Genomic DNA, 14,016 nt, shown 5'->3' with positions numbered 1-14,016 from the left:
CCAGTGTTCTTGAACTCAGTTCTATTATCACTTCTGATGTGCTTGATCTTCACACCAAAGTTGGTTGAAGCCCTTGAGGAAAATCATTTGAAGACTTCCTGCACTTCAGTTTTGTAAGTGATGATATGCACCCATGTATATCGAGAATAATCATCAACAATGACAAAGCCATATAAAGATGCAGAATTAGTAAATGTGGCATAGTGAGTAGGGCCACAGAGATCCATGTGAAGCAATTCAAATGGTCGAGTAGTAGTCATGATAGTCTTTGTTGGATGCTTGGCCTTGGTCATCTTTCCAGCTTCACAGGCTCCGCATAAGTGATCCTTGAGGAATTTGACATTCTCAATGCCAATGACATGCTTCTTCTTCGCGAGCGTTTGCAGATTTCTCCTGCCAGCATGACCAAGTCGTCGATGCCATAGCCAGCCTTCTGAAGCTTTTGCAAGTAGACATGTACCAGGTTGTGGTCCTGTAGAGAAATCAACAATATACAAATCTCCTTTGCTAAAGCCTTCGAAGACTTTGGAATTGCCAGCTTCCATGATCACAACACAACGATACTTGCCAACCATATCAAGATCACAAAGCATTGAGACAGACATGAGATTGAACCCTAAGGACTCGACAAGCATGACTTTGTCCATGTGTCGATCCTTTGAGATTGCAACCTTACCTAGACCCAATACCTTGCTTTTTCCTTTGTCAGCATAGGTGATATGCTTCAGATGTGATGGAGATAAAGCAGAGTCCATCAATAAGCTCCTGTCACTGGTCATGTGATTTGTACATCCACTATCAAGGACCCACTCAGTGGCTTTGGGTTGATCATCCTGCAGATGAATTAGTGCAACTTACAAACTCATATACTTCATTAGTGAAGAATATGGTATCAATTTCATCAGATCAGTTTCATCAAGCAATAGAGCAGATAAAGCAGTATGAGGACGTGAGAAATGAAAATTCATTTCTTCATGATTAGCTTGCGTCCTTTCAAGCATATTCAGGTCTCCAGCAAATTCTTCAAACGATTAAGTTCGTCTGGAGACCTGACCCTGCATAAGAGATTAGTTCTTTTTCTTCACCACCCACATCTGAAGGGGTGGCAAAGAGTTCATCATTCTGCGAGCTCCATAAGAGAAAGGTGGCATAGATGCCAATCCACTTCGTTTCACATAAGAGGGATTAGGGTAAGCATAAGAGTTAGCAGAGAAATTCTTCGAGGACTTATGAACATAACGATTTGAAGAATAATGCACATATCCATAATCCTTAGATCTTCCCTACGAAACAGACGAGTTGGCACGATGATGTTCATATGAGGACATTTATCCTTTTGAGGAATTTGATCCACGTGAGGAGTTTGGTCCGTATGAGGACTTGGATCCATATGAAGAATTTGATATGGGGTTCCTATTCTTCACAGGTGGTGTCATGATGACATTCACCTGAAGATTTTCAAGGAAACTTTTGGGAACCCAGATTTTCTTCATAGGAGAACCGTTCCTGCAGTTAGTGCTAACATATCTAGCGAATACTTCACCATTCTGATTTTTGAACAGTTTATAGTTGGAGTCAATTGACTCATCAGAAGAATATGAAGATTCACATGTAAAGCCAGATAAAGTAGATGGATCCACTGAAGGTCCCTTTGCAGCACCCCATGAGGTTTTGGGATACTGCTCAGGTTTCCAGTAGGTCCCATCAACATTAAGTTTCCTCTCAAAGGCAATGCCCTCTTTTCTAGGGTTCCTGTTGAGGATTTGCCTTTTAAGCACATCACAAAGAGCCTGGTGCCCTTTGAGGCTTTTGTACATGCCTGTCATATACAATTCCTTCAGCCATGCATCATCAGTGATACTAGCAATGTCCTCAGGTGAGGAATTAGTGATAGCAGGGACAATTGAAGAATTTGCAGCAATGGAAGCATTTGAGCATTCAGGTGAAGAATTAGCAGATTCACGTTCAATGCACTTCAAACATGGAGGAATAAATTCTTCCTGAGTAGCGCTGATTTGTTGAGCAAGTAATAAATCACGCTCCTTTTGAAGATCTTCATAACTCACTCGTAACTGCTCAAGATCTTGCTTTCTTTGAAGAAATTCATAAGAAAGCTTCTCATGATCAGATAAGAGAGCATTATGATGACCTTGAACATTGTCAAACTTGGACTGGAGTCCCTGAAGACTTTCAGCCAAAGCTTTGGAACGATCCATTTCTTCACCCAACATATCGTCGCTCTCATTTAGCATGTTTTGAACTTTTTCCAAAGCTCTTTGTTGTTTAGTGGCAAGGGAACCAAGTTTGACATAACTGGGTCCAAATTCATCACCACAAGACTCAGATAAGTAGCATTCAGTTACCTTGGCACCTTTTGCCATAAGGCATGGTGCAGAGGATGATGATTCTGGATTGAAAGTCATAGCCTTGCGTGATTCCATGAGGTCCTCGAACGCGAGATTGATGACTTTCATAGACCTCAGAGAGTCGGTCCCAGATGAGTTTCGCATGGCTGAGATTCATAACGTTCCTGAACTGGTTTTGTGACAAGCTGGAGCAGATGATGTCCTTCGCCGTGAGGTTGAGTAGCGTGTACTTGCGAATATCATCAGCCTCCGCCATCTTGCATAGGTCAGTAAGACCAATTTCGGTGACGGTCCAGAGTTCGCTGTTCATCGCCATGAGGCGCTTCTTCATCATGGCCTTCCACTTGGGATAATCATGACCGTCAAAGATGGGGCATGTCACAATCTTCATTCATGTGGTCTGATGTCTACTACACAGCCTTCTTCTTGTAGACATTGTTGGGCCTCCAAGTGCAGAGGTTTGTAGGACAGTAGCAAATTTCCCTCAAGTGGATGACCTAAGGTTTATCAATCCGTAGGAGGCGTAGGATGAAGATGGTCTCTCTCAAGCAACCCTACAACCAAATAACAAAGAGTCTCTTGTGTCCCCAACACACCCAATACAATGGTAAATTGTATAGGTGCACTAGTTCGGCGAAGAGATGGTGATACAAGTGGTATATGGATAGTAGATAATGGTTTTTGTAATCTGAAAATATAAAAACAGCAAGGTAACTAATGATAAAAGTGAGCGTAAACGGTATTGCAATGCGTTGAAACAAGGCCTAGGGTTCATACTTTCACTAGTGCAAGTTCTCTCAACAATAATAACATAATTGGATCACATAACTATCCCTCAACATGCAACAAAGAGTCACTCCAAAGTCACTAATAGCGGAGAACAAACAAAGAGATTATGGTAGGGTATGAAACCACCTCAAAGTTATTCTTTCCAATCAATCCGTTGGGCTATTCCTATAAGTGTCACAAACAGCCCTAGAGTTCGTACTAGAATAACACCTTAAGACACAAATCAACCAAAACCCTAATGTCACCTAGATACTCCAATGTCACCTCAAGTATCTGCGGGTATGATTATACGATATGCATCACACAATTTCAGATTCATCTATTCAAACCAACACAAAGTACTTCAAAGAGTACCCCAAAGTTTCTACCGGAGACTCAAGACGAAAACGTGTGCCAATCCCTATGCATAGGTTCATGGGCGGAACCCGCAAGTTGATCACCAAAACATACATCAAATGGATCAATAGAATACCCCATTGTCACCACAGGTATTCCACGCAAGACATACATCAAGTGTTCTCAAATCCGTAAATACTCATTCCGATAAGATAACTTCAAAGGAAAACTCAATCCATTACAAGAGAGTAGAGGGGGAGAAACATCATAGGATCCAACTATAATAGCAAAGCTCGCATACATCAAGATCGTACCACCTCAAGAACACGAGAGAGAGAGAGAGAGATCAAACACATAGCTATTGGTACATACCCTCAGCCTCGAGGGAAAACTACTCCCTCCTCATCATGGAGAGCACCGGGATGATGAAGATGGCCACCGGAGAGGGATTCCCCCCTCCGGCAGGGTGCCAGGACGGGTCTAGATTGGTTTTCGGTGGCTACGGAGGCTTCTCGCGGCGGAACTCCTGATCTATTCTGCTCCCCAAAGTTTTTAGGTTATATGGGTATATATGGGAGGAAGAAGTACGTCGGTGGCCCTCCGGGCTGTCCACGAGGCAGGAGGGCGCGCCCAGGGGGATGGGTGCGCCCCCACCCTCGTGGGAAGCCCGGGACTCTCCTGGTCCAACTCCGATACTCCGTGGGTTTCTTCTCGTCCAAAAATAAGTTTCGTGAATATTCAGGTCAATTGGACTCCATTTGATTTTCCTTTTCTATGATACTTCAAAACAAGGAAAAAAAATAGAAACTGGCACTAGGCTCTAGGTTAATAGGTTAGTTCCAAAAATAATATAAAAGTGTATAATAAAGCCCACAAACATCCAAAACAGATAATATAATAGCATGGAACAATCAAAAATTATAGATACGTTGGAGACGTATCAGCATCCCCAAGCTTAATTCATGCTCGTCCTCAAGTAGGTAAATGATAAAAACAGAATTTTTGATGTGGAATGCTACTTAGCATAATTTCAATGTAATTCTCTTAATTGTGGTATGAATATTCAGATCCGAAAGATTCAAGACAAAAGTTTAATATTGACATAGAAATAATAATACTTCAAGCATACTAACTAAGCAATTATGTCTCTTCAAAATAACATGGCCAAAGAAAGTTATCCCTACAAAATCATATAGTCTGGCTATGCTCCATCTTCACCACACAAAATATTTAAATCATGCACAACCCCGATGACAAGCCAAGCAATTGTTTCATACTTTTGGTGTTCTCAAACTTTTTCAATCTTCACGCAATACATGAGCGTGAGCCATGGACATAGCACTATATGTGGAATAGAATGGTGGTTGTGGAGAAGACAAAGAGGGAGAAGATAGTCTCACATCAACTAGGCATATCAACGGGCTATGGAGATTCCCATTAATAGATATCAATGTGAGTGAGTAGGGATTGCCATGCAACGGATGCACTAGAGCTATAAGTATATGAAAGCTCAACAAAAAGAACTAAGTGGGTGTGCATCCAACTTGCTTGCTCACGAAGACCTAGGGTATTTTGAGGAATCCCATTATTGGAATATACAAGCCAAGTTCTATAATGAAAAATTCCCACTAGTATATGAAAGTGATAACATAGGAGACTCTCTATTATGAAGATCATGGTGCTACTTTGAAGCGCAAGTGTGGTAAAAGGATAGTAGCATTGCCCCTTCTCTCTTTTTCTCTCATTTTTTTATTATTTTATTTTATATTTGGTCCTTTTCTCTTTTTTATGGCCTCTTTTTTTCTCTTTTTTTTATTTTTCGTCCGGAGTCTCATCCCGACTTATGGGGGAATCATAGTCTCCATCATCCTTTCCTCACTGGGACAATGCTCTAATAATGATGACCATCACACTTTTATTTACTTACAACTCAAGAATTACAACTCGATACTTAGAACAAAATATGACTCTATATGAATGCCTCCGGCGGTATACCGGGATGTGCAATGACTCAAGAGTGACATGTATGGAAGAATTATGAACGGTGGCTTTGCCACAAATACAATGTCAACTACATGATCATGCAAAGCAATATGACAATGATGGAGCGTGTCATAGTAAACGGAACGGTGGAAAGTTGCATGGCAATATATCTCGGAATGGCTATGGAAATGCCATAATAGGTAGGTATGGTGGCTGTTTTGAGGAAGGTATATGGTGGGTTTATGGTACCGGCGAAAGTTGCGCGGTACTAGAGAGGCTAGCAATGGTGGAAGGGTGAGAGTGCGTATAATCCATGGACTCAACATTAGTCATAAAGAACTCACATACTTATTGCAAAAATCTATTACTTATCAAAACAAAGTACTATGTGCATGCTCCTAGGGGGATAGATTGGTAGGAAAAGACCATCGCTCGTCCCCGACCGCCACTTATAAGGAAGACAATCAATAAATAAATCATGCTCCGACTTCATCACATAACGGTTCACCATATGTGCATGCTACGGGAATCACAAACTTTAACACAAGTATCTCTCAAATTCACAACTACTCACTAGCATGACTCTAATATTACCATCCGCATATCTCAAAAAAATCATCAAGTATCAAACTTCTCATAGTATTCAATGCACTTTATATGAAAGTTTTTATTATATCCCTCTTGGATGCCCATCATATTAGGACTAAGTTCATAACCAAAGAAAATTACCATGTTGTTTAGGACTCTCAAAATAATATAAGTGAAGCATGATAGATCAATTATTTCTATAGAATAAAACCACCACCGTGCTCTAAAAGATATAACTGAAACACTAGGGCAAATGACAAACTACTCCGAAAGATGTAAGTGAAGATCAATGAGTAGTCGAATAATTATGAAACTATGTGAAGACTCTCTAACACTTAAGAATTTCAGATCTTGATATTTTATTCAAACAGCAAGAAAATCCTAACAAAATAAATTGACGCTCCAAGCAAAACACATATCATGTGGCAAATAAAAATATAGCTCAAAGTAAAGTTACCGATGAACGAAGACGAACGAGGGGATGCCTTCCGGGGCATCCCCAAGCTTAGGCTCTTGGTTGTACTTGAATATTACCTTGTGGTTCCTTGGGAATCCCCAAGCTTAGGCTCTTGCCACTCATTATTCCATAGTCCATCGAATTTTTACCCAAACTTGAAAACTTCACAACACAAAACTTAACAGAAAACTCGTAAGCTCCGTTAGCGTAAGAAAACAAAACACCACTTCAAGGTACTGTAATGAACTAATTATTTATTTATATTGGTGTTAAACCTACTGTATTCCAACTTCTCTATGTTTTATAAACTCTTCGATGCTACTCATAGATTCATCAAAATAAGCAAACAACACATAGAAAACAGAATCTGTCAAAAAACAGAACAGTCTGTAGTAATCTGTATCAAACGTATACTTATGGAACTCATAAAATTCTCAAATAAATTGGTGGACCTGAGTAATTTGCCTATTAATCATCTTCAAAAAGAATTAACTCAATATCACTCTCCAATAAAACTGGCAGCAATTCTCGTGAGCGCTAAAGTTTCTGTTTTTTACAGCATGATCGCAAAGACTTTCCCCAAGTCTTCCCAAAGGTTCTACTTGGCACAAACACTAATTAAACACAAAAAACACAACCATAACAGAGTCTAGATGAATTATTTATTACTAAACAGGAACAAAAAGCAAGGAACAAAAATAAAGTTGGGTTGCCTCCCAATAAGCGCTATCGTTTAACGCCCCTAGCTAGGCATGATGATTTCAATGATGCTCACATAAAGGATAAGAATTGAAACATAAAGAGAGCATCATGAAGAATATGACTAGCACATTTAAGTCTAACCCACTTCCTATGCATAGGGATTTTGTGAGCAAACAATTTATGGGATCAATAATCAACTTGCATAGGAAGTTAAAACAAGCATAACTTCAAAATTTTAAGCACATAGAGAGGAAGCTTGATATTATTGCAATTCCTACAAGCATATATTCCTCCCTCGTAATAATTTTCAGTAGCATCATGAATGAATTCAACATTATAACTATCACATAAAGCATTCTTTTCATGATCTACAAGCATAGAATTTTTTTTACTCTCCATATAAGCAAATTTCTTCCCATGAATAGTAGTGGGAGCAAACTCAACAAAATAACTATCCTGTGAGGCATAATCCAATTGAAAGTTAAAATCATGATGACAAGTTTCATGAATATCATTATTATTTATAGCATACAAGTCATCACAATAATCATCATAGATAGCCGGCATGCTCTCATCATAATAAATTTGCACATCAAAACTTGGGGGACTAAAAATATCATCTTCGTCAAACATAGCATCCCCAAGCTTGTGGCTTTGCATATCATTAGCATCATGGATATTCAAGGAATTCATACTAATAAAATTGCAATCATGCTCATCATTCAAATATTTAGTGCCAAACATTCTAATGCATTCTTCTTCTAACACTTTGGCACAATTTTCCTTTCCATCATACTCACGAAAGATATTAAAAAGATGAAGCGTATGAGGCAAACTCAATTCCATTATTTTTGTAATTTTCTTTTATAAACTAAACTAGTGATAAAACAAGAAACTAAAAGATTCGATTGCAAGATCTAAAGATATACCTTCAAGCACTCACCTCCCCGACAACGGCGCCAGAAAAGAGCTTGATGTCTACTACACAACCTTCTTCTTGTAGACGTTGTTGGGCCTCCAAGTGTAGAGGTTTGTAGGACAATAGCAAATTTCCCTCAAGTGGATGACCTAAGGTTTATCAATCCGTAGGAGGCGTAGGATGAAGATGGTCTCTCTCAAGAAACCCTGCAATCAAATAACAAAGAGTCTATTGTGTCCCCAACACACCCAATACAATGGTAAATTGTATAGGTGCACTAGTTCAGCGAAGAGATGGTGATACAAGTGGTATATGGATAGTAGATAATGGTTTTTGTAATATGAAAATATAAAAACAGCAAGGTAACTAATGATAAAAGTGAGCATAAACGGTATTGCAATGCGTTGAAACAAGGCCTAGGGTTCATACTTTCACTAGTGCAAGTTCTCTCAACAATAATAACATAATTGGATCACATAACTATCCCTCAACATGCAACAAAGAGTCACTTCAAAGTCACTAATAGCGGAGAACAAACGAAGAGATTATGGTAGGGTACGAAACCACCTCAAAGTTATTCTTTCCAATCAATCCATTGGGCTATTCCTATAAGTGTGACAAACATCCCTAGAGTTCGTACTAGAATAACACCTTAAGACACAAATCAACCAAAACCCTAATGTCACCTAGATACTCCAATGTCACCTCAAGTATCCGCGGGTATGATTATACGATATGCATCACACAATCTCAGATTCATCTATTCAAACCAACACAAAGTACTTCAAAGAGTGCCCCAAAGTTTATACCAGAGAGTCAAGACGAAAACGTGTGCCAACCCCTATGCATAGGTTCATGGGCGGAACCCGCAAGTTGATCACCAAAACATACATCAAGTGGATCAATAGAATACCCCATTATCACCACAGGTATCCCACGCAAGACATACATCAAGTGTTCTCAAATCCTTAAAGACTCAATCCGATAAGATAACTTCAAAGGGAAAACTCAATCCATTACAAGAGAGTAGAGGGGGAGAGACATCATAGGATCCAACTATAATAGCAAAGCTCGTGATACATCAAGATCGTACCACCTCAAGAACACGAGAGAGAGAGATCAAACACATAGCTACTGGTACATACCCTCAGCCCCGAGGGAGAACTACTCCCTCCTCGTCATGGAGAGCACCAGGATGATGAAGATGGCCACCGGAGAGGGATTCCCCCCCCTTCGGCAGGGTGCCGGGACGGGTCTAGATTGGTTTTTGGTGGCTATAGAGGCTTCTGGCGGCAGAACTCCCGATCTATTCTGCTCCCCGAAGTTTTTATGGTATGTGGGTATATATGGGAGGAAGAAGTACGTCGGTGGACCTCCAGGCTGTCCACGAGGCAGGGTGGCGCGCCCAGGGGGTGGGCGCGCCCCCCACCCTCGCGGGTAGCCCGGGACTCTCCTGGTCCAACTCCGGTACTCTGTGGGCTTCTTCTGGTCCAAAAATAAGTTCGGTGAAGTTTCAGGTTAATTGGACTCCATTTGATTTTCCTTTTCTGTGATACTCTAAAACAAGGAAAAAAACAGAAAGTGGCACTGTCACTGGGCTCTAGGTTAATAGGTTAGTCCCGAAAATAATATAAAAGTGTATAATAAAGCCCATAAACATCCAAAACAGATAATAAAATAGCATGGAACAATCAAAAATTAAAGATACGTTGGAGACGTATCATGGTCGACATAACTAAAACTCTAGGCGGTTAAACCAAAATCACACAGAACAAGGGAGTACCTTGCTCGGATACCAATTGAAAGTGCGTTATATCGACTTGAGGGGGGTGAATAGGCGATTTTTTATGAATTCTTCACTAAGGAATTTGCGGTGAGGAAATTCCTGAGTGAAGAACTACTTGCAGCAGAATAAGTACTCAGAAGTAAATGTAACAGAGCATGAACATGGTATTCATGAAGAAATGAAAACAAGCGCTGAGTACGGAAAGCGTAAATACAGGATAAACAAAATGAAGACAAATAGACTGAAGAAATTGAGCTAAGGAAATAGAGAAAGTCTTCAGTCAAAGTCTTCAAACAGATATGAACAAGTACACAACAAAGAAATGAGGAAATAGAAGGGTTGAGGAATTGAAACTGGTTAGCTCGGTGAAGACAATGATTTGGTAGACCAGTTCCAACTATTGTGGCAGTTATACGTCTGGTTAGGGCGGCTAGGTATTTAAACCTGAGGAAACATAGTCCTGGACACCCAGTCCTGAACAGGAAGCTCAGGACACTTAGTCCTCACCGTATTCCCCTTGAGATAAGGTCACATAGACCTCGCCCAATCACTCGTGGTAAGTATTCAGGTGACTTCTAAACCTTCACAGACTTGGTCACTCGGCGATCCACAATTTCCTCTTGGATGCTCTAGACCATGACGCCTAACTATCTGGAAGATGCACAGTCTTCAAATGTAACAAGCGTCGGATCCACGCAGGATCAATCTCTTCAGTGATGCTCAATCACTTTGGGTTTGTAGGTGTTTGGGTTTGGGTTTTCCTCACTTGATGATTTTCACTCAAAGTCCTTGGAGGATGGGATGCTCTCAATTGACAAGTGTCAGTTTCTCTCAGAGCAGCCAACTAGCTAGTGGTTGTAGGGGGCGGGTATTTATAGTCTAGGGAGCAGCCCGACATGATAAGACATAAATGCCCTTCAATGATATGACCGTTAGGTGGGTAGATATTTTGGGACAGCTGGCGCATAGCACAGCAACGGTCAGAATTTTGAGTATCAAATTCCTTAGGGCTATCATGTTCCTCACTGTGTAGGAAATTCGCACTGGCAAATTCCTAACTCCTCGGTCAGACAAATTCCTCAGAGACCAGAAGAACTTCGTCTCTGTCACTAAAGAAATTGACTGAGTTGTATGAGATTTCCAATGGCTTCACTCGAAGGGATTGGTAGGTGTAGGATTTGAGTTGAGCATCACTTGGAAATTTTTCCTTAGTATTTCCTCGACCCCCTTTAACAGTACGATGTTTCCTATGACTCAAGAAAGAGAAAATGAAACTACGAAAACAAAAGTCTCCATGCTTCGTGTTCCTCGAATGAATACCAAGTCTTCAGGATTACACCAATTTCTTCACTTTCAAAGTCTTCAGAAAGTCTTCAGAAATCCAAAGTCTTCAGTCGAAGAACTTCATTTTTAGGGGTCGACTTTCTCGGTAAATATCAAACTCCTCATAGACTTACAGACCTGTGTACACTCACAAACGCATCAGTCCCTTAACATATAAGTCTTCAATACACCAAAATCACTAAGGGGCACTAGATGCACTTACAGAGGGATGTGTCCAAATTACGTCTAGACGAAACACGCTCTACATCGAGAGTCAGTTGTGCAACCATCAACCCTATCCGTCACGCGGGGTGTCTGTGCTAAAACCGATGGATCTCGGGTAGGAGGTCCTGAGCTGGTGATCTAGGAACAATGATAACAGGAAGAATAGGGACACGGTATTTTACCCAGGTTTGGGCCCTCTTGAGGAGGAAAAACCCTACATCCTGCTCTTATTATATTGATTGTGGGATGGGCCGGGTACAAAGTATAGTATGATCTACCTAGAGATCGTATGAACAGGCTCTAAGCTCTTAATCTCGAAACACTTGCCTCTATGGCCTAAACCCCATGGCTTATATAGGCACCAGGGGTATCTAGTGTTACACATGGTCGGTTACAATCTAGGGATAAACATGTCAATCATTCAAACTCGCCTTGAAGTGTACGAGAAGTCTTCAGAGGTATCCATCTTGATTACGCCAAGGACTAGGGCATGTGGGGCCCATTCTTCAGTTACTGGTGGATCATCGACCCGGCCTACGAACAGTAGGCCGACGTGGCATGCACCCCCTAGTCCAAGACACCGTTGCGGGGTTACCTCAGTAATTAAGATAAATCAGTGAAAGTGCGTTATATCGACTAGAGGGGGTGAATAGGTGATTTTTATGAATTCTTCACTAAGGAATTTCAGGGTGAGGAAATTCCTTAGCGGAGAACTACTTGCAGCGGAATAAGTACTCAGAAGTAAACATAACAGAACACAAGCATGGTCATCATGATGAAATGAAGACAAGCACAGAGTACGGAAAGCATAAACATAGGATGAAGACAAACAAACTGAAGAAATTGAACTGAGGAAATTGGGAAAGTCTTCAGTCAAAGTCTTCAAACAGATATGAACAAGCACTCAACACATAACTGAGGAAATGGAAGGGTTGAGGAAATGGAACCAGGTAGCTTGGTGAAGACAATGATTTGGTAGACCAGTTCCAACTGCTGTGACAGTTGTACGTCTGGTTAGGGCAGCTAGGTATTTAAACCTGAGGACACACAGTCCCGGACACCCAGTCCTGAACACGCAGTTCAGAACTCACCGTATTCCCCTTGAGCTAAGGTCACACAGACCTCACCCAATCACTCGTGGTAAGTCTTCAGGTGACTTCCGAACCTTCACAGACTCGGTCACTCGGCGATCCACAATTCCTCTTGGATGCTCTAGACCATGACGCCTAACCGTCTGGAAGATGCACAGTCTTCAAAGGTAACAAGCGTCAGATCCATGTAGGATCAATCTCTTCAGTGATGCTCAATCACTTGGGGTTTGTAGGTGTTTGGGTTTGGGTTTTCCTCACTTGATGATTTTCACTCAAAGTCCTCGGAGGATGGGATGCTCTCAAATGACAAGTTTCAGTTTCTCTCGGAGCAGCCAACCAGCTAGTGGTTGTAGGGGGTGGCTATTTATAGCCTAGGGAGCAGCCCGACATGATAAGACATAAATGCCCTTTAATGATATGACTGTTAGGTGGGTATATATTTTGGGATAGCTGGCGCATAGCACAGCAATGGTCGGAATTTTGAGTATCAAATTCCTCAGGGCTATCATGTTCCTCACTGTGTAGGCAATCCACATTGGTGAATTCCTAACTCCTCAGTCAGAACAAATTCCTCAGAGACCAGAAGAACTTTGTCTCTGTCACTGAAGAATATGACTGAACTGTATGAGATTTTCAATGGCTTCAATTGAAGGGATTGGTAGGTGTAGGATTTTGAGTTGAGCATCACATGGAAATTTTTCCTTAGTATTTCCTCGACCCCCTTTAACAGTACGGTGTTTCCTATGACTCAAGAAAGAGAAAATGAAACTACGAAAACAAAAGTGTTCACGCTTCATGTTCCTCAAATGAATACCAAGTCTTCAAGGTCACACCAATTTCTTCACTTTCAAAGTTTTCAGAAAGTCTTCAGAAATCCAAAGTCTTCAGTCGAAGAACTTCATTTTTAGGGGTCGACTTTCTCTGTAAATATCAAACTCCTCATAGACATATAGACCTGTGTACACTCACAAACGCATTAGTCCCTTAACCTGTAAGTCATCAATACACCAAAATCACTAAGGGGCACTAGATGCACTTACAATCTCCCCCTTTTTGGTGATTGATGACAATATAGGTTAAGTTTTCAACGGGGATAAACATATGAAGTGTAAATACTAATATTAAGGAATTTGATTGCAAGATATAGAAGAACTCCCCCTGAAGATGTGCATAGTGAGGAATTTGATTTTGAAGCATTGCACACTTTGAAGAATAGAATCATGGAGATCTCCCCCTATATCTTGTAATTCATACACGCAATTGACATAATATGAAGAATTTGAAATGCATGATGAAATATGGTGACTGAGTAATTCAGCATGCGTGCATTAACATATATGATGAATAAGCATGCAGAAAAACGCATCAAAAGTATCAGAGCACCATCGGGTTTAAGTTTACAACTCGATCCAATAAAGTTTCAGAAGAACGAGAGTTGTAACTTAGCAAAA

Source organism: Triticum urartu, chromosome 6A (genome assembly GCF_056163025.1).
Source record: "Triticum urartu cultivar PI428250 chromosome 6A, HENAU_Tu73, whole genome shotgun sequence".
NCBI classification, from domain to species: domain Eukaryota; kingdom Viridiplantae; phylum Streptophyta; class Magnoliopsida; order Poales; family Poaceae; genus Triticum; species Triticum urartu.
The sequence above is the reverse complement of the archived record's forward strand: the minus strand, read 5'-3'. Positions refer to the sequence as shown.